The sequence below is a fragment of the Musa acuminata genome, chromosome BXJ1-7 (genome assembly GCF_036884655.1).
Source record: "Musa acuminata AAA Group cultivar baxijiao chromosome BXJ1-7, Cavendish_Baxijiao_AAA, whole genome shotgun sequence".
NCBI classification, from domain to species: domain Eukaryota; kingdom Viridiplantae; phylum Streptophyta; class Magnoliopsida; order Zingiberales; family Musaceae; genus Musa; species Musa acuminata.
The window spans coordinates 31,079,817-31,105,754 of NC_088333.1; the positions used below are offsets into that span (position 1 = coordinate 31,079,817).

At 44.5% G+C, this 25,938-nt stretch overlaps 1 pseudogene; it reads right to left on the reverse strand.

Annotated features, from left to right (window-relative positions):
- The window catches only part of LOC135679694 (protein CCA1-like), a 56,554-nt pseudogene that overhangs the window by 29,766 nt on the left and 850 nt on the right, over positions 1–25,938 (reverse strand).

Sequence of the window (25,938 nt, forward strand, 5' to 3'; positions counted from 1 at the left end):
AGGAAACATCGTTGACCCGATGCCAGAGGGAAAGGCCCAAGGAGATCGAGCTCCCATTGGGCAAAGGGGCAAGCCACATCAATGGGGGTTAGGGGGACTGTCAACTGGTGTGGCAGTCGGGCATGCCGCTGGCACTACGGGCACTGCCTTGTGTACGTCATGGCATCCTGGCGCATGGTCAGCCAGTAGTACCCCTGCCGAAGGGTCTTGAAGGCCAAGGTCCACCACCCGACATGCTCCCTACATATTCCCACATGGAGCTCGGCGAGGATGGCTTCAACCTCCGACGGCGTGAGGCAGCGCAGGAGGGGTTGAGCGAATGCCCTTCAGTACAATCTTCCACCGATGACGCAATACTATGCTTGAGCTTGCCTCAGCCATCTTGCAGCCATGGGATCGTTGGGCTCTTTCCCACCCGCCTTGAAGCGGAGGATCTCTTCTATCCAATTCGGAGGTAGATTTGTTTCAGCGACCTCGTGAGTCGGTATTGTCGGGTCCACCATGGACTCAGTGGCCGGGACCGACTCAGGGGTGCAGGTGGAGGCTGATTTGGCCAAAACGTTGGCCCGCTTGTTCTGCGCCTGAGGTATTCTTGTGACTGAAAAGTGGTCGAAACAGTGGGCTAGCCGCTTTACCTCCATTAGGAATGATATCATCGTGGGGTCTCGGGCTTCGTAGCTCCCGTTGATGTGTCCCGTCACCAGTTGGGAGTCACTAAAGACTTCAAGATCGCCCACATGTAACTCCAGAGCGAGACACATACCGTGGAGTAGTGCCTCGTACTCAATTTCGTTATTGGTGGCCCAGAACTTTAATTGGAGAGACCTTTCATAGGTCTCTCCCGACCAACTTCTGAGGACGAACCCGACCTCGGCCCCCTCGGAAGTGGAAGAGCCATCTACATGCAACGTCCACGCGCCCTGGCCAATTTGCCGCCCTGCAGCCTGATCCTCAGGCATCAACTCGAAAATGAAATCGACTAGCACTTGAGCTTTAATGGCGGTCCTGGGGGAGTACTGGATATCGAATTTGCTGAGCTCGACCGACCACCATAGCATGTGACCCGATGTGTCGAAGTTGGATAGGGTCTACCGCAGCGGTTGGTCAGTGACTACTTTGATTGTATGAGCCTGAAAGTAGGGTCGTAACTTCCGGGCTGTCAGGATAAGGGCGAGAGCCAGCCTTTCGATCAGGGGGTATTATATTTCGGGCCCTCCGAGGACATGGCTGACGTAATGCATTAGCTGTTGCATCGGTGGTACCTCCCGAACTAGCACTGAACTGACAGCTTGTGGTGAGGCCACTAGGTAGAGGCCGAGGGTCTCGCCCAGTTTAGATAAGGTGAGTCGGGGCAAGCGGACGAGACATTCCTTCAACTTCTCGAAGGCCTCTTCGCATTCCAAGGTCCAAGTGAAATTGCTGGCCTCTCGTAGAACTCGAAAGAAAGGGAAGCTCTTATCGCTCAAGCGTGACACGAACCTACTGAGCGTAGCCAGCCTCCCGGCAATTCGCTGCACTTCTTTGGCCGAGCGGGAGAAGTGCATCTTAGTGATGGCACGAACTTTCTCTGGGTTGGCATCAATTCCTCGTCGGTGAATGATGAAGCCAAGGAACTTTCCCGAGTTGACCCCGAAGATGCACTTTGCTAGTTTCAGATGCAAGTTGAACTGTCTGAGGATTTGGAATGTTTCCACTAGGTCGGCCAAGTGTGTACCTGCGACCTTGCTTTTTACAATCATGTTATCTATGTACACCTTCGTGTTTCTTCCGAGCTAGTATTTAAAAAGCTTGTCGACCATCCTTTAGAAGGTTGCGCGGCGTTCTTCAGGCCAAAAGGCATTACTTTGTAACAATACGCCCCCTGGTTGGTGACGAAGGCAGTATCTTCTTGGTCTTGGGCCACCATCCGGATTTCGTTGTAGCCAGAGAACGTGTCCAAGAACGTAAGGCGTTCATGACCGGCGGTGGCATCGACCAACTGGTCTATCCTGGGGAGCGGATAACAATCTTTGGGGCACGCTCGATTGAGATCGGTATAATCAATACACATTCTCCTGTTGAATCTCGTATTTTGATGATGAAACTACTTGATATATGTTTATGATTTAATCTGCGTTTTGAGTGACGCAGGATGCTTCGATCAGGATGAGACAATTAAAGCAGGAACATCATGTTGTGCCGGAGGAACATGTCAGAAGATTGGACGTCGGGCCGGTGGATCGATCGACGTATCGACAGAAGGCTTCGGGTCGTGGACTCGGGCATCGGGCCAAGAAGAGCGGGTATTGTGCCAAGGATATCGGAGTTGCGGAGTCGACTGGCCGATTGGGCAATAGGCTGCAGAAGAGGACGATGCGCCGAAGAATCGAACGAAGCGTCGAGAGACCAATGACATGCCGGACAACTTGGTTAATTGCTTAGAACTAATTGTCTCGATCGAAGTTTTTGTTTTGTTGTGCAGGATTAACTACGATGAGAGTAAGACAAGCAGCAGGTGTTGCGCCGGAGTCAAGATCATGATCACGTTGGGAGTTCGAGAGTTCGACGGAAGTTCGGACGGTCGTCGGAGGTTCAGCGAGAACAGATCCGAGAAGTCCAGAAGCTTGCCAAGCGAAGCTCGTCGGAACTCGCCAAGTGGATCGTCGCAAAGTCCAGGAGTATGCCGGATGTCCGCAGAAGGATCACCGAGGGTTATCGGATGATCGACGGAAGTTGGCCGGAAACTCGCCGGAAGAAGCGATTGACGCATCGGAGCAAAGCTGCAGAAGTTGTCTTAGAGTTAATCGTAGTTAGCATGATGATTAAGCATGAAAATGGGAGGTGATCCCATTAGCTTAATCTTGGGGCAATTGGGCCCCTGAAAAGATTCAAATTGGGCCGAATGGAGTGAACCATTCGGACCCTGATTGCACCAGGAGGTGCAACCGCCCCAGCCAGGAGGTGCAACCGCCTGGGCTGTGGGGTTGGGAGGTGCAACCGCCCCAGCCAGGAGGTGCAACCGCCAGGGCTGCGAGGCTGGGAGGTGCAACCGCCCCAGCCGAGAGGTGCAACCGCCCAGAGCTCAGTCTTCGAGCTAGACTGGGCGGTGCAACCTCCTCTGCCAAGAGGTAGCACCGCCAGAGCTCAAGTTTCGAGCTCTGCCAGGCGATGCAACCATCGAGCTCAGTCTTCGAGCTCTGGCAGAGAGGTGCATCAGCCTGAGCTCAGTCTCGAGCTCTGCCAGGTGATGCAATCACCAAGCTCAGTCTTCGAGCACTGGCAGAGAGGTGCATCAGCCTGAGCTCAGTTTCGAGCTCTGCCAGGTGATGCAACCACCGAGCTCAGTTTCGAGCTCTGCCAGGTGATGCAACCACCAAGCTCAGTCTTCGAGCTCTGCCAGGTGATGGAACCATCGAGCTCAGTCTTCGAGCTCTGGCAGAAAGAAGCAATCGCCTGAGCTCAGTCTTCGAGCTCTGCCAGGCGGTGCCACCTCTCCAGTCAAGAGGTGCAACCGCCTGATCCCAGAATTCTGGGATTTGATCGATTTGATCGTTTTGAGCTCGAATTTTGAATTGGGTTGGGGCCTATAAATACCCCACCCATTCAGCACTGAAAAGATACAGACCTACACCGAAATCTTGATCTTTTCTGTGATTCTAAGAGCTCAAAAGTGTTGTAAAGCCTTTAAGTCTCCTCCTTCTGTTCTTCAAGTTTTCAGTTGTAAAGTGAGGAGAGAAAGGTCTGTAAAGGTTGTCTCCTGAGCCTGTCAAAAGGAGAGAAATTGTAAAAGGGCAGTTTGGCCTTCGCCCATTGAAGGAAGGCACCTAGTTGACGTCGGCAACCTCGTCGGTGGAGGAAGCCAAAAGTGGAGTAGGTCAAGGCTGACCGAACCACTCTAAATCTCTGGTTTGCGTTTATTTTCGAGCACTTTATCATTACTGCAAACCTCCCTCATTACTACTGCTCTCTGCGCTTTCACGAACAAGTTCTAAGTGCTGTTCTTCCGAATCTGCATTCAGACGTAAATTCGTATTTTCATACATTACAGTTTACGTTTACGTTTGATTCTGCAGAACTGTCTTCCGTGCTTTTGCGAACGAGCTTCTTTGCAGTTTATACTTACATTTTGATCCTATTGATAACTGCAAACTGTCCTCTACAATTTTACGAACGAGTTTCAACATTTAGACGTAAAACTGCATTCAGACGTAAATCGGCTTTCCTCGCTCAATCATCAGATCTCAGTTCACGTTTACGTCTTGATTTCAACTGCATACTGCCTTCTGTGTGTATACAAACAAGTTTCAAAGTTTAGACATAAATCTGCATCTAGACGTAAAACTGCGTTTAGACGTAAATCTGCGTTTAGACGTAAATCTGCGTTTAGACGTAAAACTGCGTTTAGACGTAAATCTGAGTTTAGACGTAAACTGCGCTTAGACGCAAAACTGCGCTTAGACGCAATCTGCGCTTAGACGCAAACTGCACTTAGATACAAACTGAGAATTTGCTTTTGCATCATAATAGTTTTTGAACGAACTCAGCTTTTGGTTTTTAATCGCTGTAAGATTTCCGCTGCACTAATTCACCCCCCCCCCCTCTTAGTGCTCTCGATCCTAACAATTGGTATCAGAGCGGGGTATTTCTCATTTCGGATTTACACCCGAGAGAAATGACTTTTCAAGAGGGCTGTTCGGTCTTTCGTCCACCGTTCTTTAACGGATTGGACTACACTTATTGGAAAACTCGAATGAGAGTTTTCTTAATCTCTCTAAATTTGGATTTATGGAATATCATTGAAAACGATTTTCAACTTCCCTCCAAACCGATGAACGAATGGTCGGTTTTGGAGAAGAAGAATTTTTCTTTAAACGCAAAGGCTATGAATGCCTTATTTTGCGCATTGGACAAAAATGAGTTCAATCGGATTTCTACGTGTGAAACGGCTTTCGATATTTGGCGCACTCTTGAAATCACGCACGAGGGAACTAGTAGAGTCAAAGACTCGAAAGTTAATATTTTACTGCTTGATTTCGAGCTTTTTCATATGAAACCAAGCGAAACCGTTGTTGACATGTACACCCGTTTTACGGATGTCGTCAATGGTTTAAAATCACTTGGTAAAAGCTTTTCGGATTTTGAACTCGTTAACAAAGTTTTGCGCTCACTTTCTAAAACTTGGGATTCAAAAGTAATTGCTATTCAAGAATCAAAAAACTTGAACCATTTTCCACTTGAAGAACTAATTGGTTCATTGATCACATATGAAATGACGTGCAATGCACGTGAAGAACTTGAGAACCACCTTCCAAAGAACAGGAAGGATTTGGAACTCTGGACAAATGAATGCCACTTGAGCGATGACTCAAGTGATGAGGACAATGATGAACAAACCAACCTTCCAAAGAACAGGAAGGATTTGGGACATAGAACATTTGAAGACCACTCGAGCATAAGCTCAAGTGATGGTGAACTTAAACTACAAATGAAACGAAAATTAAAAAGCAAAAAGAATGGAACTACTTGCTTTAAACGCAAGAAGAAGAACAAAAATTGGGATGAATCGAGCTCATCTGAAGACGAGAAAGTCAACAAAAGCGAGGCGACAAAATACACCTTACCAGCCTACGATGTTGAGGTAATTAAAATGCCTTTGGTTTATTTTGAAATTACTTGATGCTTTCATGATATATTTTCTTTTTTAGTTTAGAATTAATTTTCTTGAAAATTACATGTTTAAAAATAAAAATACAGAAATTATGATCATGCTGATAATTTCGAAAATAATATTATGATAAACAAACAAGATGATTTTGATCATGGTTAAGAAGTAATAATGTGTATCATGTTTGATTAACATTGTTGAATGAAAATCACGTTTGATTTAAAGTAATGCATAAAGATGTAATATGAAATGGTTATTAACAATTTTATGCATGTGATTTTAAGTTATCCATGATCATGAGCTTGTTTGATCTTCTTGACTTAATTTCAAGATCTATAGCAAAAATCATGTTTGAATATATGAAAGTGTTAATTTCATTTTCAGATTCAGTTAACAATTGGTATCCTAACAATCGGATTTTCTCAAACACTTATGAAAAATATTTTTCTAAAATGGATTTGATGAAATGATTCATGCTTATAAACTCCATCTTGAAATATGAATGATAGTGTTTTTGCTTGCAAAGATTTGTTTCACATTCATATCTCCTATGATTCGTGTGCAGAAAAAGAATTTATAAATCATAACACAATGTGATTTCTTATGCAAGAATAAAGTGGTTTTGTGATTCTTTGCTAAAGAGAATAATTATTAAAACCATGATCTTGATAACATGAAGCTCTTTATAAATCAAGATCGTTCATTATGCTCCCTACATTTATCAAAAAGGAGTTCTTCAAATGAAATGCAATTCAATGAAGTGTCATATTGATATCTTGAAACTTGGAATATTTTAAAATGTGATCTTGATAAGAATGTTTCAAGTTGCTCTTTGTACTATATCTTTTCAAATGAATCATGAGCCTTGATATCGTATATTTCATAATACAAGATTTATTTGCCTTATGTCTTGAACTTTCATGCTTATCTTAATTTGGCATATAAAGACTAAGGCATGCTTAGATGAAAAGGAATCTCTTAAAAAATGCCCTTTCCCATTTGATCGAGATTAATGATTTCATGATATTTTATGAATCTCGAAATTAATTTTAATGACTTAATTATGAACTTCAAGTTAATGATTTAATTTGAATAAGTTTTATCTAAATCATAATCTTGATCTTGCAAAATTGAAGTCACAAATAATATCTTATGGTATTCATGAATTGATACTCACAATATGAAAGCATTGATATTCATGACTTGAATTGGATTGAAACATTGTATGCTTAATTTAATCATTCTCCTATGTTTCAAAAATTCCTTAAATGCCTTATGTGATGATTGAAAACTAATCTGCTTTATGATGAATTACGAATCATGACTTGATCTATGATGTAAATGCCTTGAAATGATTGAAATATTTAACACTTTTATGCTCTACCCCCTACTTTCTTCTTGTTTTCAATGATAAAATGGGGAGAAGTTTTGATCATGCATGGTAGGATATAATCTGACAAAATTGATACCATCATGATATGAAACAATTATGATGTGATGTATTGCATATAATGTAAATCATGATTTAAAATGCTATGAGTGCCAAGTTACACATTTTGAGAAGAAATTGTTATATTGAAACATTAATGTAATTATGAATGGTGATATGATATCATGCATGTAATACTTCAATAATGATGCATGCAATGATAAAACATTCATGATGAAAAATTGTCTTGACATTCATAACTTGATTATTCATCATTTGTCATGATTTTGAAATCGTTGTAAAAGGAAAAGAGAACTACAAAACTGTATTCTCTCTTTCTTTTTTACAATGACAAAGGGGGAGATAGCTAGCTTGTACAAGTCAAGAAGATGCAAAAACTTGATTGCTAGCTTGCCTATTTTAAGTAGCAAAGATTGCTAACTTGCTTATTTCAAAGAAGAAAAATTGTCTTCTTGAATATCACTATCTTGAATATCTCAAGAAGCAAAACTTGCAATTTGCACATTGCAATAGGAAGCAAGAATCATGAGCTTACACAAGAAAGCTATCTTGCATTTGCTTTCGAAATTTTTGCTAGCTTATATATTGTGAAACTTGTATATCATAAAAATCGCTAGCTTGTTGGCCTAAAGAGAAGCAAAAAGTTGCTATCTCAAAAGAGGCAAAAATGCTAACTTGCGCATTTAGCAAAGTGAGCAAAATTTTCAAGAAGCAAGAGTTGCCTTCTTGAACATCTCTAATTTGCTAGCTTGCATGATGTAAAACTTGCTATCGTGAACATTACTAAAAGTGCTATCTTATATGCTATAAAACTTGCATATCTAAAACTTGATAGCATGAATGTTCGAAGCATGATGTAACACTTGCTAAATCTTCTAGCTCCAAGATTGCATGATGATAAAACTTGATATTATGATTTTCATGCAAAGAGTTGAACCAATATCACACACAAACACTTGATTGTGATACTTCTCCTTTTTGTTGATGACAAAGGGGGAGAAGTATGTTGATGAAAGTATGTTGATGACATGACATGTGATGCATAAGTTTATGCATATGTTCATGTTGATGTATTGCAAGTATTCATGATGAATATTGCAATGACTTGAATTCAGTTTGAATTCAAGGTTCTATCAATATGGCATATTGATAGGGGGAGTTTATTTAAACTCCGGGAGTTAAGCTTAACTCCGTCATCAAGTGGTTGTCATCATCAAAAAGGGGGAGATTGTTGAATCTCGTATTTTGATGATGAAACTACTTGATATATGTTTATGATTTAATCTGCGTTTTGAGTGACGCAGGATGCTTCGATCAGGATGAGACAATTAAAGCAGGAACATCATGTTGTGCCGGAGGAACATGTCAGAAGATTGGACGTCGGGCCGGTGGATCGGTCGACGTATCGACAGAAGGCTTCGGGTCGTGGACTCGAGCATCGGGCCAAGAAGAGCGGGTATTGTGCCAAGGATATCGGAGTTGCGGAGTCGACTGGCCGATTGGGCAATAGGCTGCAGAAGAGGACGATGCGCCGAAGAATCGAACGAAGCGTCGAGAGACCAATGACATGCCGGACAACTTGGTTAATTGCTTAGAACTAATTGTCTCGATCGAAGTTTTTGTTTTGTTGTGCAGGATTAACTACGATGAGAGTAAGACAAGCAGCAGGTGTTGCGCCGGAGTCAAGATCATGATCACGTTGGGAGTTCGAGAGTTCGACGGAAGTTCGGACGGTCGTCGGAGGTTCAGCGAGAACAGATCCGAGAAGTCCAGAAGCTTGCCAAGCGAAGCTCGTCGGAACTCGCCAAGTGGATCGTCGCAAAGTCCAGGAGTATGCCGGATGTCCGCAGAAGGATCACCGAGGGTTATCGGATGATCGACGGAAGTTGGCCGGAAACTCGCCGGAAGAAGCGATTGACGCATCGGAGCAAAGCTGCAGAAGTTGTCTTAGAGTTAATCGTAGTTAGCATGATGATTAAGCATGAAAATGGGAGGTGATCCCATTAGCTTAATCTTGGGGCAATTGGGCCCCTGAAAAGATTCAAATTGGGCCGAATGGAGTGAACCATTCGGACCCTGATTGCACCAGGAGGTGCAACCGCCCCAGCCAGGAGGTGCAACCGCCTGGGCTGTGGGGTTGGGAGGTGCAACCGCCCCAGCCAGGAGGTGCAACCGCCAGGGCTGCGAGGCTGGGAGGTGCAACCGCCCCAGCCGAGAGGTGCAACCGCCCAGAGCTCAGTCTTCGAGCTAGACTGGGCGGTGCAACCTCCTCTGCCAAGAGGTAGCACCGCCAGAGCTCAAGTTTCGAGCTCTGCCAGGCGATGCAACCATCGAGCTCAGTCTTCGAGCTCTGGCAGAGAGGTGCATCAGCCTGAGCTCAGTCTCGAGCTCTGCCAGGTGATGTAATCACCAAGCTCAGTCTTCGAGCACTGGCAGAGAGGTGCATCAGCCTGAGCTCAGTTTCGAGCTCTGCCAGGTGATGCAACCACCGAGCTCAGTTTCGAGCTCTGCCAGGTGATGCAACCACCAAGCTCAGTCTTCGAGCTCTGCCAGGTGATGGAACCATCGAGCTCAGTCTTCGAGCTCTGGCAGAAAGAAGCAATCGCCTGAGCTCAGTCTTCGAGCTCTGCCAGGCGGTGCCACCTCTCCAGTCAAGAGGTGCAACCGCCTGATCCTAGAATTCTGGGATTTGATCGATTTGATCGTTTTGAGCTCGAATTTTGAATTGGGTTGGGGCCTATAAATATCCCACCCATTCAGCACTGAAAAGATACAGACCTACACTGAAATCTTGATCTTTTCTGTGATTCTAAGAGCTCAAAAGTGTTGTAAAGCCTTTAAGTCTCCTCCTTCTGTTCTTCAAGTTTTCAGTTGTAAAGTGAGGAGAGAAAGGTCTGTAAAGGTTGTCTCCTGAGCCTGTCAAAAGGAGAGAAATTGTAAAAGGGCAGTTTGGCCTTCGCCCATTGAAGGAAGGCACCTAGTTGACGTCGGCAACCTCGTCGGTGGAGGAAGCCAAAAGTGGAGTAGGTCAAGGCTGACCGAACCACTCTAAATCTCTGGTTTGCGTTTATTTTCGAGCACTTTATCATTACTGCAAACCTCCCTCATTACTACTGCTCTCTGCGCTTTCACGAACAAGTTCTAAGTGCTGTTCTTCCGAATCTGCATTCAGACGTAAATTCGTATTTTCATACATTACAGTTTACGTTTACGTTTGATTCTGCAGAACTGTCTTCCGTGCTTTTGCGAACGAGCTTCTTTGTAGTTTATACTTACATTTTGATCCTATTGATAACTGCAAACTGTCATCTACAATTTTACGAACGAGTTTCAACATTTAGACGTAAAACTGCATTCAGACGTAAATCGGCTTTCCTCGCTCAATCATCAGATCTCAGTTCACGTTTACGTCTTGATTTCAACTGCATACTGCCTTCTGTGAGTATACAAACAAGTTTCAAAGTTTAGACGTAAATCTGCATCTAGATGTAAAACTGCGTTTAGACGTAAATCTGCGTTTAGACGTAAATCTGCGTTTAGACGTAAATCTGCGTTTAGACGTAAATCTGCGTTTAGACGTAAAACTGCGTTTAGACGTAAATCTGAGTTTAGATGTAAACTGCGCTTAGACGCAAAACTGCGCTTAGACGCAATCTGCGCTTAGACGCAAACTGCACTTAGATACAAACTGAGAATTTGCTTTTGCATCATAATAGTTTTTGAACGAACGCAGCTTTTGGTTTTTAATCGCTGTAAGATTTCCGCTACACTAATTCACCCCCCCCCCCTCTTAGTGCTCTCGATCCTAACATCTCCAACTTCCATTAGGCTTTTTGACGAGGACTACATTAGATAACCACTAGGGGTACTTAACCTCAGCGATGAACCTGGCCTTTATAAGGCGATCGACCTCGTCTTGAATCACCCTCTACCAGTTGGGGGCAAACCTTTGAAGCTTTTGACTTACTGGTTGCGCCCCAGGGTCAACGTTGTGCTGGTGTTGCGCCACCTTCGAGTCAATCCCAGGCATCTCTTCGAGGAACCACACAAATGTTGAATCTCGTATTTTGATGATGAAACTACTTGATATATGTTTATGATTTAATCTGCGTTTTGAGTGACGCAGGATGCTTCGATCAGGATGAGACAATTAAAGCAGGATAATCATGTTGTGCCGAAGGAACATGTCAGAAGATTGGAAGTCGGGCCGGTGGATCGGTCGACGTATCGACAGAAGGCTTCGGGCCGTGAACTCGGGCATCGGGCCAAGAAGAGCGGGTATTGTGCCAAGGATATCGGAGTTGCGGAGTCAACTGGCCGATTGGGCAATAGGCTGCACGAGAGGACGATGCGCCGAAGAATCGGACGAAGCGTCGAGGGACCAATGACATGTCGGACAACTTGGTTAATTGCTTAGGATTAATTGTCTCGATTGAAGTTTTGTTTTGTTGTGCAGGATTAACTACGATAAGAGTAAGACAAGCAGCAGGTGTTGCGCCGGAGTCAAGATCAGGATCACGTTGGGAGTTCGAGAGTTCGACGGAAGTTCGGACGGTCGTCGGAGGTTCAGCGTGAACAGATCCGAGAAGTCCAGAAGCTTGCCAAGCGAAGCTCGTCGGAACTCGCCAAGTGGATCGTCGCAAGTCCAGGAGTATGCCGGATGTCCGCAGAAGGATCACCGAGGGTTATCGGATGATCGACGGAAGTTGGCCGGAAACTCGCCGGAAGAAGCGATTGACGCATCGGAGCAAAGCTGCAGAAATTGTCTTAGAGTTAATCATAGTTAGCATGATGATTAAGCATGAAAATGGGAGGTGATCCCATTAGCTTAATCTTGGGGCAATTGGGCCCCTGAAAAGATTCAAAGTGGGCCGAATGGAGTGAACTATTCGGACCCTGATTGCACCAGGAGGTGCAACCGCCCCAGCCAGGAGGTGCAACCGCCTGGGCTGTGGGGTTGGGAGGTGCAACCGCCCCAGCCAGGAGGTGCAACCGCCAGGGCTGCGAGGCTGGGAGGTGCAACCGCCCCAGCCGAGAGGTGCAACCGCCCAGAGCTCAGTCTTCGAGCTAGACTGGGTGGTGCAACCTCCTCTGCCAAGAGGTAGCACCGCCAGAGCTCAAGTTTCGAGCTCTGCCAGGCGATGCAACCACCGAGCTCAGTCTTCGAGCTCTGGCAGAGAGGTGCATCAGCCTGAGCTCAGTCTCGAGCTCTGCCAGGTGATGCATTCACCGAGCTCAGTCTTCGAGCTCTGGCAGAGAAGTGCATCAGCCTGAGCTCAGCTTGGAGCTCTGCCAGGTAATGCAACCACCGAGCTCAGTTTCGAGCTCTGCCAGGTGATGCAATCACCAAGCTCAGTCTTCGAGCTCTGCCAGGTGATGCAACCATCGAGCTCAGTCTTCGAGCTCTGGCAGAGAGAAGCAATCGCCTGAGCTCAGTCTTCGAGCTCTGCCAGGCGGTGCCACCTCTCCAGTCAAGAGGTGCAACCGCCTGATCCCAGAATTCTGGGATTTGATCGATTTGATCGTTTTGAGCTCGAATTTTGAATTGGGTTGGGGCCTATAAATACCCCACCCATTCAGCACTGAAAAGATACAGACCTACACCGAAATCTTGATCTTTTCTGTGATTCTAAGAGCTCAAAAGTGTTGTAAAGCCTTTAAGTCTCCTCCTTCTGTTCTTCAAGTTTTCAGTTGTAAAGTGAGGAGAGAAAGGTCTGTAAAGGTTGTCTCCTGAGCCTGTCAAAAGGAGAGAAAGTGTAAAAGGGCAGTTTGGCCTTCGCCCATTGAAGGAAGGCACCTAGTTGACGTCGGCAACCTCGTCGGTGGAGGAAGCCAAAAGTGGAGTAGGTCAAGGCTGACCGAACCACTCTAAATCTCTGGTTTGCGTTTATTTTCGAGCACTTTATCATTACTGCAAACCTCCCTCATTACTACTGCTCTCTGCGCTTTCACGAACAAGTTCTAAGTGCTGTTCTTCCGAATCTGCATTCAGACGTAAATTCGTATTTTCATACGTTACTGTTTACGTTTACGTTTGACTCTGCAGAACTGTCTTCCGTGCTTTTACGAACGAGCTTCTTTGCAGTTTATACTTACATTTTGATCCTATTGATAACTGCAAACTTTCCTCTACGATTTTACGAACGAGTTTCAGCATTTAGACGTAAAACTGCATTCAGACGTAAATCGGCTTTCCTTGCTCAATCATCAGATCTCAGTTCACGTTTACGTCTTGATTCCAACTGCATACTGCCTTCTGCGAGTATACAAACAAGTTTCAAAGTTTAGACGTAAATCTGCGTCTAGACGTAAAACTGCGTTTAGACGTAAATCTGCGTTTAGACGTAAATCTGAGTTTAAGACGTAAATCTGAGTTTAGACGTAAATCTGCGTTTAGACGTAAAACTGCGTTTAGACGTAAGTCTGCGTTTAGACGTAAGTCTGCGTTTAGACGCAAATCTGCGTTTAGACGTAAAACAGCGTTTAGACGTAAATCTGAGTTTAGACGTAAACTGCGCTTAGACGCAAAACTGCGCTTAGACGCAATCTGCGCTTAGACGCAAACTGCACTTAGATACAAACTGAGAATTTACTTTTGCATCATAACAGTTTTTGAACGAACGCAGCTCTTGGTTTTTAATCGCTGTAAGATTTCCGCTGCACTAATTCACCCCCCCCCCTCTTAGTGCTCTCGATCCTAACAATTGGTATCAGAGCGGGGTATTTCTCATTTCGGATTTACACCCGAGAGAAATGACTTTTCAAGAGGGCTGTTCGGTCTTTCGTCCACCGTTCTTTAACGGATTGGACTACACTTATTGGAAAACTCGAATGAGAGTTTTCTTAATTTCTCTAAATCTGGATTTATGGAATATCATTGAAAACGGTTTTCAACTTCCCTCCAAACCGATGAACGAATGGTCGGTTTTGGAGAAGAAGAATTTTTCTTTAAACGCAAAGGCTATGAATGCCTTATTTTGCGCATTGGACAAAAATGAGTTCAATCGGATTTCTACGTGTGAAACGGCTTTCGATATTTGGCGCACTCTTGAAATCACGCACGAGGGAACTAGTAGAGTCAAAGACTCGAAAGTTAATATTTTACTGCTTGATTTCGAGCTTTTTCATATGAAACCAAGCGAAACCGTTGTTGACATGAACACCCGTTTTACGGATGTCGTCAATGGTTTAAAATCACTTGGTAAAAGCTTTTCGGATTTTGAACTCGTTAACAAAGTTTTGCGCTCACTTTCTAAAACTTGGGATTCAAAAGTAACTGCTATTCAAGAATCAAAAAACTTGAACCATTTTCCACTTGAAGAACTAATTGGTTCATTGATCACATATGAAATGACGTGCAATGCACGTGAAGAACTTGAGAACCACCTTCCAAAGAACAGGAAGGATTTGGAACTCTGGACAAATGAATGCCACTTGAGCGATGACTCAAGTAATGAGGACAATGATGAACAAACCAACCTTCCAAAGAACAGGAAGGATTTAGGACATTGAACATTTGAAGACCACTCGAGCATAAGCTCAAGTGATGGTGAACTTAAACTACAAATGAAACGAAAATTAAAAAGCAAAAAGAATGGAACTACTTGCTTTAAACGCAAGAAGAAGAACAAAAATTGGGATGAATCGAGCTCCTCCGAAGAAGAGAAAGTCAACAAAAGCAAGGCGGCAAACTACGCCTTACTAGCCTACGACATTGAGGTAATTAAAATGCCTTTGGTTTATTTTGAAATTACTTGATGCTTTCATGATATATTTTCTTTTTTAGTTTAGAATTAATTTTCTTGAAAATTACATGTTTAAAAATAAAAATACAGAAATTATGATCATGCTGATAATTTCGAAAATAATATTATGATAAACAAATAAGATGATTTTGATCATGGTTAAGAAGTAATAATGTGTATCATGTTTGATTAACATTGTTGAATGAAAATCACGTTAGATTTAAAGTAATGCATAAAGATGTAATATGAAATGGTTATTAACAATTTTATGCATGTGATTTTAAGTTATCCATGATCATGAGCTTGTTTGATCTTCTTGACTTAATTTCAAGATCTATAGCAAAAATCATGTTTGAATATATGAAAGTGTTAATTTCATTCTCGGATTCAGTTAACAATTGGTATCCTAACAATCGGATTTTCTCATACACTTATGAAAAATATTTTTCTAAAATGGATTTGATGAAATGATTCATGCTTATAAACTCCATCTTGAAATATGAATGATAGTGTTTTTGCTTGCAAAGATTTGTTTCACATTCATTTCTCCTATGTTTCAAAAATTCCTTAAATGCCTTATGTGATGATTGAAAACTAATCTGCTTTATGATGAATTACGAATCATGACTTTATCTATGATGTAAATGCCTTGAAATGATTGAAATATTTAACACTTTTATGCTCTACCCCCTACTTTCTTCTTGTTTTCAATGATAAAATGGGGAGAAGTTTTGATCATGCATGGTAGGATATAATTTGACAAAATTGATACCATCATGATATGAAACATTTATGATGTACAATTATGCATGCAATACTTGTGCTTTCTAAATATGATGTGATGTATTGCATATGATGTAAATCATGATTTAAAATGCTATGAGTGCCAAGTTACACATTTTGAGAAGAAATTGTTATATTGAAATATTAATGTAATCATGAATGATGATATAATATCATGCATGTAATACTTTAATTTATGATAATAATACATGCAATGATAAAATATTCATGATGAAAAATTATCTTGACATTCATAACTTGACTATTCATCATTTGTCATGATTTTGAAATCATTCTAAAAGGAAAAGAGAACTACAAAACTGTATTCTCTCTTTCATTTTTACAATGACAAAGGGGGAGATAGTTAGCTTGTACAAGTCAAGAAGATGCAAAAACTTGATTGCGAGCTTGCCTATTTTAAGAAGCAAAGATTGCTAACTTGCTTATTTCAAGAAGAAAAATTGTCTTCTTGAACATCACTATCTTGAATATCTCAAGAAGCAAAACTTGCAATTTGCACATTGCAATAGGAAGCAAGAATCATGAGCTTACACAAGAAATTTATCTTGCATTTGCTTTCGAAATTTTTGCTAGCTTATATATTGTGAAACTTGTATATCATAAAAATTGCTAGCTTGTTGGTCTAAAGAGAAGCAAAAAGTTGCTATCTCAAAAGAAGAAAATGTGCTATCTTGCCTATCTCAAGAGGCAAAAATGCTAACTTGCGCATCTAGCAAAATGAGCAAAATTTTCAAGAAGCAAGAGTTGCCTTCTTGAACATCTCTAATTTGCTAGCTTGCATAATATAGAACTTGCTATCTTGAACATTACCAAAAGTGCTATCTTATATGCTATAAAACTTGCATATCTAAAACTTGATAGCATGAATGTTCTAAGCATGATGTAACACTTGCTAAATCTTCTAGCTCCAAGATTGCATGATGATAAAACTTGATATTATGATTTTTATGCAAAGAGTTGAACCAATATCACACACAAACACTTGATTGTGATACTTCTCCTTTTTGTTGATGACAAAGGGGGAGAAGTGTGTTGATGAAAGTATGTTGATGACATGACATGCATAAGTTTATGCATATGTTCATGTTGAAGTATTGCAAGTATCCATGATAAATATTGCAATGACTTGAATTCAGTTTGAATTCAAGGTTCTATCAATATGGCATATTGATAGGGGGAGTTTATTTAAACTCCGGGAGTTAAGTTTAACTCCGTCATCAAGTGGTTGTCATCATCAAAAAGGGGGAGATTGTTGAATCTCGTATTTTGATGATGAAACTACTTGATATATGTTTATGATTTAATCTGCGTTTTGAGTGACGCAGGATGCTTCGATCAGGATGAGACAATTAAAGCAGGATAATCATGTTGTGCCGAAGGAACATGTCAGAAGATTGGACGTCGGGCCGGTGGATCGGTCGACGTATCGACAGAAGGCTTCGGGCCGTGAACTCGGGCATCGGGCCAAGAAGAGCGGGTATTGTGCCAAGGATATCGGAGTTGCGGAGTCAACTGGCCGATTGGGCAATAGGCTGCACGAGAGGACTATGCGCCGAAGAATCGGACGAAGCGTCGAGGGACCAATGACATGTCGGACAACTTGGTTAATTGCTTAGGATTAATTGTCTCGATTGAAGTTTTGTTTTGTTGTGCAGGATTAACTACGATAAGAGTAAGACAAGCAGCAGGTGTTGCGCCGGAGTCAAGATCAGGATCACGTTGGGAGTTCGAGAGTTCGACGGAAGTTCGGACGGTCGTCGGAGGTTCAGCGTGAACAGATCCGAGAAGTCCAGAAGCTTGCCAAGCGAAGCTCGTCGGAACTCGCCAAGTGGATCGTCGCAAGTCCAGGAGTATGCCGGATGTCCGCAGAAGGATCACCAAGGGTTATCGGATGATCGACGGAAGTTGGCCGGAAACTCGCCGGAAGAAGCGATTGACGCATCGGAGCAAAGCTGCAGAAATTGTCTTAGAGTTAATCGTAGTTAGCATGATGATTAAGCATGAAAATGGGAGGTGATCCCATTAGCTTAATCTTGGGGCAATTGGGCCCCTGAAAAGATTCAAAGTGGGCCGAATGGAGTGAACCATTCGGACCCTGATTGCACCAGGAGGTGCAACCGCCCCAGCCAGGAGGTGCAACCGCCTGGGCTGTGGGGTTGGGAGGTGCAACCGCCCCAGCCAGGAGGTGCAACCGCCAGGGCTGCGAGGCTGGGAGGTGCAACCGCCCCAGCCGAGAGGTGCAACCGCCCAGAGCTCAGTCTTCGAGCTAGACTGGGCGGTGCAACCTCCTCTGCCAAGAGGTAGCACCGCCAGAGCTCAAGTTTCGAGCTCTGCCAGGCGATGCAACCACCGAGCTCAGTCTTCGAGCTCTGGCAGAGAGGTGCATCAGCCTGAGCTCAGTCTCGAGCTCTGCCAGGTGATGCATTCACCGAGCTCAGTCTTCGAGTTCTGGCAGAGAAGTGCATCAGCCTGAGCTCAGCTTGGAGCTCTGCCAGGTGATGCAACCACCGAGCTCAGTTTCGAGCTCTGCCAGGTGATGCAATCACCAAGCTCAGTCTTCGAGCTCTGCCAGGTGATGCAACCATCGAGCTCAGTCTTCGAGCTCTGGCAGAGAGAAGCAATCGCCTGAGCTCAGTCTTCGAGCTCTGCCAGGCGGTGCCACCTCTCCAGTCAAGAGGTGCAACCGCCTGATCCCAGAATTCTGGGATTTGATCGATTTGATCGTTTTGAGCTCGAATTTTGAATTGGGTTGGGGCCTATAAATACCCCACCCATTCAGCACTGAAAAGATACAAACCTACACCGAAATCTTGATCTTTTCTGTGATTCTAAGAGCTCAAAAGTGTTGTAAAGCCTTTAAGTCTCCTCCTTCTGTTCTTCAAGTTTTCAGTTGTAAAGTGAGGAGAGAAAGGTCTGTAAAGGTTGTCTCCTGAGCCTGTCAAAAGGAGAGAAAGTGTAAAAGGGCAGTTTGGCCTTCGCCCATTGAAGGAAGGCACCTAGTTGACGTCGGCAACCTCGTCGGTGGAGGAAGCCAAAAGTGGAGTAGGTCAAGGCTGACCGAACCACTCTAAATCTCTGGTTTGCGTTTATTTTCGAGCACTTTATCATTACTGCAAACCTCCCTCATTACTACTGCTCTCTGCGCTTTCACGAACAAGTTCTAAGTGCTGTTCTTCCGAATCTGCATTCAGACGTAAATTCGTATTTTCATACGTTACTGTTTACGTTTACGTTTGACTCTGCAGAACTGTCTTCCGTGCTTTTACGAACGAGCTTCTTTGCAGTTTATACTTACATTTTGATCCTATTGATAACTGCAAACTTTCCTCTACGATTTTACGAACGAGTTTCAGCATTTAGACGTAAAACTGCATTCAGACGTAAATCGGCTTTCCTTGCTCAATCATCAGATCTCAGTTCACGTTTACGTCTTGATTCCAACTGCATACTGCCTTCTGCGAGTATACAAACAAGTTTCAAAGTTTAGACGTAAATCTGCGTCTAGACGTAAAACTGCGTTTAGACGTAAATCTGCGTTTAGACGTAAATCTGAGTTTAAGACGTAAATCTGAGTTTAGACGTAAATCTGCGTTTAGACGTAAAACTGCGTTTAGACATAAGTCTGCGTTTAGACGTAAGTCTGCGTTTAGACGTAAATCTGCGTTTAGACGTAAAACAGCGTTTAGACGTAAATCTGAGTTTAGACGTAAACTGCGCTTAGACGCAAAACTGCGCTTAGACGCAATCTGCGCTTAGACGCAAACTGCACTTAGATACAAACTGAGAATTTACTTTTGCATCATAACAGTTTTTGAACGAACGCAGCTTTTGGTTTTTAATCGCTGTAAGATTTCCGCTGCACTAATTCACCCCCCCCCCCTCTTAGTGCTCTCGATCCTAACAACAAATAGGTCGACGTTCTCCCTTAGGAAATCCACAAGGTGGAGCTGGTCTGCTTCGGGGAGCGAAGTCCTGACTCTAACGGTTTGGTCGAGTTGGCCCCGCTTCAAGGGCACCTTGATAAGCGGTTTTGGGGGCTCCAACGTCACTTGCGGTATAGGTGCCTCGCGGAGGTCGGGAACTGGGGTTGGGAGAAGCATTGGCGGGAGAGCAACTACGGTGAGGTAGCATCGCCTCGACTCCCTTGGGTCCCTCCAAGCCTCCCTAATCCCTGCCGAGGTTGGGAACATGATGGTTCTATGATAGGTGGAGACCATCGCTTGGATCCTATTGAGGGTCGGGCAACCGAGGATGATATTATAGGCCGATGGTAGGTCGACCACCATGAAGGTGGTCATTACTATTTGTTAGGATCAAGAGCACTAAGAGGGGGTGTGAATTAGTGCAGCGAAAAACTTTCGACGATTAAAACTACATTCATATGATGAAATTATTTCCGACGTAAAACTGTTTTCAGAAACTTAACTTAAAAGCGAGTTCGTAAAGGAGTGCAGTAAAAGTAATAAGGAAGTAAAGCACATATGAAGGTTTGCAGTAAGGTAAGCAGCAAGAAGAAACGCAAACCAAAGAGCACCGCAATTTTAGAGTGGTTCGGTCAATCTTGTCCTACATCCACTTTTGGCTTCCTCCTCTGATGAGGTCACTGACGTCCACTAGAGGCCTTCCTTCAATAAGCGAAGGCCAACCACCCTTTTATAGTTTCACTCCTTTTGACGGGCTTAGGAGACAACCCTTACAGAATTTTCACTCCTCTCTTGAATGATCGAAACTTGGAAGAAAAGAGGGAGGAGAACTTTTAGCTTATACAACACTTTTGAGCTCTAAAAATCACAGAGTAAGATTGGATTTTTGGTGCCTTTTGGTTGCCCTTTCATGTAGGAAAGGGTGGGGTTTATATAGGCCCAAACTGATTTGAATTTAGAGCTCAAATGTATCATCTCTCGGATTTTCGGGGTCCTAGCGATACTACCGCCATAACTGGGTGGTACTACCTCTCGGAGATCGAGCTTAGGCGGTACCACCGCCCAGTCTCATTTGAAGACTGAGTTCAGGCGGTATCACCGCTTGACAGGGGCGGTACCACCGCCAAGTCTCGCTCGGAGACTAAGCCTAGGCGGTACCACCGCCTGACCTGGGCGGTTGCACCTCTCAGCTTTCCTGAGCTCCTAGGCGGTGCCACCGCCGGCCAGGAAATCTGGGTCTGAATGGACTGATCCATTCGGCCCAATTTGGGTCTGTCAAGGGCCCAATTGCCCCCAGATTAAGTTAATGGGATCACATCCCATTCCTAGCTTAATCTACATGCTAACTATGATATTTCTTAAGACATTTACTGTAACTTGCTCTAGTGCGTCAATCGCTTCTTCCAACGAGCTTCCAACGAACTTCCGACGAACATCCGACGAACCCTCAGCGATGCTCCAACAGACTTCCGGCAAACTCCTAGACTTGCGATGATCCACTTGGCGAGTTCCGACGAGCTTCTTTAGCAAGCTCTTGGACTTCTTGGATTTGTTCCCATAGAACCTCCGACGACCGTCCGGACTTCTGTCGAACTCTCGAATCCCCAACGTGATCATGGTCTTGATTTCGGTGTAACTCCTGCTGTATGTCTTACTTCAATCGTAGTTAATCCTGCACATGTAAAACAAACTTCAATATAGACAATTAATACTAAGCATTAATCAAGTTGTCCGGCATGTCATTGGTCCCTCGACGCTTCGTCCGATTCTTCGGTGTATCATCCTCTCCTACAGCCTATTACCCAATCAGCCAATTGACTCCGTAACTCTGATATCCTTGGTGCAATACCCGCTCTTCTTGGCCTGATGCCCGAGTCAATGGTTCGAAGCCTTCTATCGATACGTCGACCGATCCATTGGCCCGACGTCCAATCTTCTGACATGTTCCTCCGGCCAAACATGATTTTTCCTGCTTTAATTATCTCATCCTGATCGAAGCATCCTGCATCACTCAAAATGTAGATTAAAACATAAACACAATTATCAATTGGTTGTCATCATCAAAATACGAGATTCAACACTATTTTCGCCCTTGGTTCCTCCCCGAGAGTGACGGGGAGCACTATGGTTCTGAGCGGGGAGATGGAGTCTCCGATGAACCCTGTAAGAGCTAACATCGCAGGGGTAAGATTTTCCTGGGTCAAATCGAGCCTCCCGAAGGCGTCGAAGTAGAGGACGTCGGTGGAACTCCTCGTATCAACCATCACCCTCTTGACTCGGGCGTTGGCAATTTGGACGGAGATCACCAAAGCGTCGTCATGGTGGGAGTGCTCGACCTCTCCCGCCCCAAAGGTAATTGTAGACTCGTGCTCAGGCCGGGGATGCTTCTCCACCGTGCTGCGTATGTAGGCCTTTCTTACTATCGTGCTAGTGTCGTCGACTACCGGCCCGCTGGAGATGACATTGATCTATCTCTCGGGGGGCCCTCTGGGGCATGGAGTCTCCTCCTGGGACTTGAGATAGCATCTGAGGTGGCCTCTCCAAATAAGTGCTTCCATCTAGTTCCGGAGGTCATGGTAGTCCTCCGTGTCGTGGCCGTGGTCCCAGTGGAACCGATAGTATTTAGATTGGCCTCTATGGGCAGCCTTAATAGGGCGAGGCTGCTGCAGGAGACCCATCTCTTTGATCTAGAGGAAGATCTCAGTGCGGGATGCGTTTAGGGGGAGAGGTGGGGTTCTTGGGAGTAGTAACTCTTGTCGGTTGGGCCCTCGGCGGGAAGATGTCGGGACTGCCGAGGCCATTCCTCGAGACAGCTCCATCCTCGGCTTCTTGCCTTCCACGCGCCTCCCTGCCACTAAAGCCTCGGCGGCAACATACAAGTTGGCGCGTTGGAGCATCTCGGAGATGGTCGCCGGCGATTTCTTGATCAGCGACCAAAAGAACCTTGAAGGCTTCAAACACATCAGAAAAGCCTGCAAGATTAGAGAAGGATGAGCATCCAGGAAACTCCGGATGTCGACGGCGAACCGTGCCACAAACTGAGAGAGTGACTCGTCCTCGCGCTGGGACAGTGCGAGCAAGGTGGCCATAGTGGGTTGGGTCGCGCCCTAGCGAGGAAATTTTGCTCGAATTCCTCGGCCAGCTAGTCGAAGGACGAGACCGAAGCTTGGCGTAGCTGACTAAACCACGTCCGTGCCGACCCCCTTAGAGTGGTTGGAAATGCTTGGCACATCAGTGCATCGGAGGCGCCATAGAGGGCCATCTGGGCCCGAAATACAGAGACGTGCTCCATGGGATCGGAGCCTCCATCATATGTTTCCAATATTGGGAACCTAAAGTTGAGGGGCACTGGTTTATCTAGTACTTCCTGGGTAAAAGGGGACCCGTCCGAGGCACACTCGCCGGTCTCATTATGCAACCTCCGAAGCTCGCACTGGAAAGCATCCAGGTGCTAGTTAACCCATGATAGCTGGGCTCTAAGCGAGTCGTCCGTCGAGTCAGATGATATGATATCGGTCTCCAGGTGAGATAACATGGCTTGGCAAGGGGCAAGTGCATTTTGCTTGGAAGGACCGCTCGGGTCCATCGCTCGCCCACAGGCCTCTCTGATCTCGAGTCGTTCCCTAGTCGGGGGTTGTCGGGCTGGATCGGTCGGGGGGGGTTGCTAGCTACTCAATTTAGGGAATGATCGGGGTGAGCATCTGCATCATGCCCGCCATGGTCTATACTTGCTTGGTTAGGCTAAGGAACGCCTCGGGCATCACAGCCGGGCCCCTCGGGGCAAGCCCCGAGGGCGATAGTCCCGGGTCATTGAACAGACGCCAGTAACGATCAGGCGTTGAAGTCGTTATCCTTCCATCCATAGGGGCAGAGAGGGCCTATCCTTCTGGCTCGACGGAAGGGAGGTCGGTCGGGAGCTCCCTCCCAGGGCGAGTTCGTGCCAGCTATTCCTACGACATGGGCTCTCCTTTTAAAACCAAAATGTTAGTGAACAAACATACCGTGACTGACGAGTCAGCACGGCTAGGCTCACCTGCCGACATTGGGAACCTCTGGTGGAACTATTGAGTTGATGGAGTGGTTGCGCCCTTCAAACACGTCGGGTGCCGGTTGAGGTGGCAAGGTCTGCTTGAGCCTCGTTACGGGTGGACACTCCAAGGTCGATCGATACGAGCATTGTTTGTGGGAAGGCGCGCCCTCTCTTCCCCTTGGATTGTTGGAGTTCCTCCTTCTGATGTGGAAGCCTCCTGGAGATGAGAGGTGCAGGCTAACACTCGACGGGTCTGACTCATTAGGTCACCCTCCCCTACGTACCGAGCGCCGTCTGTGGGAAGAAGGCATTCGTGGCTTGGTGGCGACCGCCTCCCTGCAAAAATGTCCTCGTCGGATAACTCCCAACTTTAGCCCCTCCGATGAGCAAGTTAAATTCGTCCCGAATCTTTCCTCCCTTCTTTCTCCTCCCCTTGTCCGGTCGGGCCCGGGGGTATTTATACCTGAGTGCGGGAATTGGTCGAGCCCGAGTCTAGCATGGCCATTGACTCTGGGGGCGGAAGAACCTCTCTGACGAGATGGCATCTTCGGGGGTGCTTAAGCGTCGTCAGACGACACTGCCCTAATAGCAGACGGCATCTCCCCTAGCTCTTGGGGTGTTCAGGCCGCATAGTAACACTGTTGGAGCTTTAACGTGGCGTGCACCCCGTAGTTATGGAGGTGTACGATGATGCGTCACATAGGGCCAAAATACGTCCTATCACTCAAGAGCTTCCTTTTTCAAGCTGTAATTTGACTTGTTTTAAGGCATATACAGTATGATTTTCAAACTCTGGAGCCAATTATTAGGACTCTGATTATAAAGAACTAGCTATCTAGTTACGTTGATTTGAAATTACCAACCCCCGCATCGGCTGATATTCATGCATTTCCATTTTTTAGGTCCAATAATTGTGCAGAAGTTTTCAATTGTGGTGATAAGATAATATTAGAAGATTGTTGTGTTACCAAATTAACATCACAACACTTACTTCATGATAGAATCTAGTATTCTTTGAGCATAATCGTCTACTTTCACATAGTACACCATTGGTTGCCCCCTTCACTACTCACTAGCTGACTTCAATTCATTAAAACTTTTTTCATAGTGATTGAATGCTAAATTGAATGGGAAAAAACAACTGAGCTATTGTATTCCTCCTAGTCTTAGCTCAAATTATTTAAGGATTTACATGGCCTTGTGGTAACTTGATCTATCACTTGATTTCTGATTGCAAACATAAATCTCAATTTGGCCGTGAAATTAAGATGGATTTCAGATGGTTGAAAGAACTCCAAGTTGTTGGGCATAATTTTACTAGGTTGATGCATAATGCATCGCCATAGCTGAACATTCTTCTAGTATTACCCTCTTTGGCAGCCTAATCTTGCTGCTTCAATTACACAAGCAAGAGGTTCCCCTAGCCTTCAGAATGAAACCTTTTTCTTGTCTATTACTACATCTCTCCCAGAATTTCACCTTTGCAAATCCATATACTATCATATTGTTACTAGATGAAAATATTTTTAGAAGCATCACGCCCCCTATGACAAAGATAAAAATTGCATTGAGGATAATGTTTCTTACTCTGATAGGATATGTCAAATTAATGACACAGTTAATTAAGAAGATAAATAGACTATGACATCCCAATGACTGCATAGAAGATGGATATTATTGAGTGAATTGTATAGAAATACTTCTGCACATGATGGATGTTTCGGTAGTGATAATCTAAAAATATTTCTGCAAAAAACCATTTGTGTCCTTACTCCAGCACTACGATGATATGCCATGGTCATACTTGCATTTGAAAGCCAATAAACCTTCATTATCCACTCTGCAAGTTGTTATGACAGATATTTACTAATATTGGTTCAAGTTAGAATTATTTTTTTGGGACTATGTTACACTCGTGTATGTATGTATTGCCAACAACTACTCCGAATCAACAAAGCTAACCTCAATAAAACATTAAAAGGAAATCCAATAAGTTGATTCAAGCATCAAGCACATAGAGTTGGTAGAGCTCCATACCTGGATTTCTACAAACAAAAGAAAACTGACCTTGGTGAAGAACTTTTGTGCATGGCTTCTAATTTGCACGGCCGTCTTAGTATCAATATGCTCTGTCACAAGCATAATAAACTAAGAAGATGAGAAGTATGGTTAACATAAGTGTAACTCTATTATGTTCCGACAAATCAATACTCCATGCTTCTATCAAGTATCAAACAATTCCAGTACATTGTATCACTCATGCTTCAAACTAAGTCTTTAAGGGGGAGAAGTATGTATCCAACTGACAGAGCACAATTGACCGGGGTAAAGTTGAATCACGA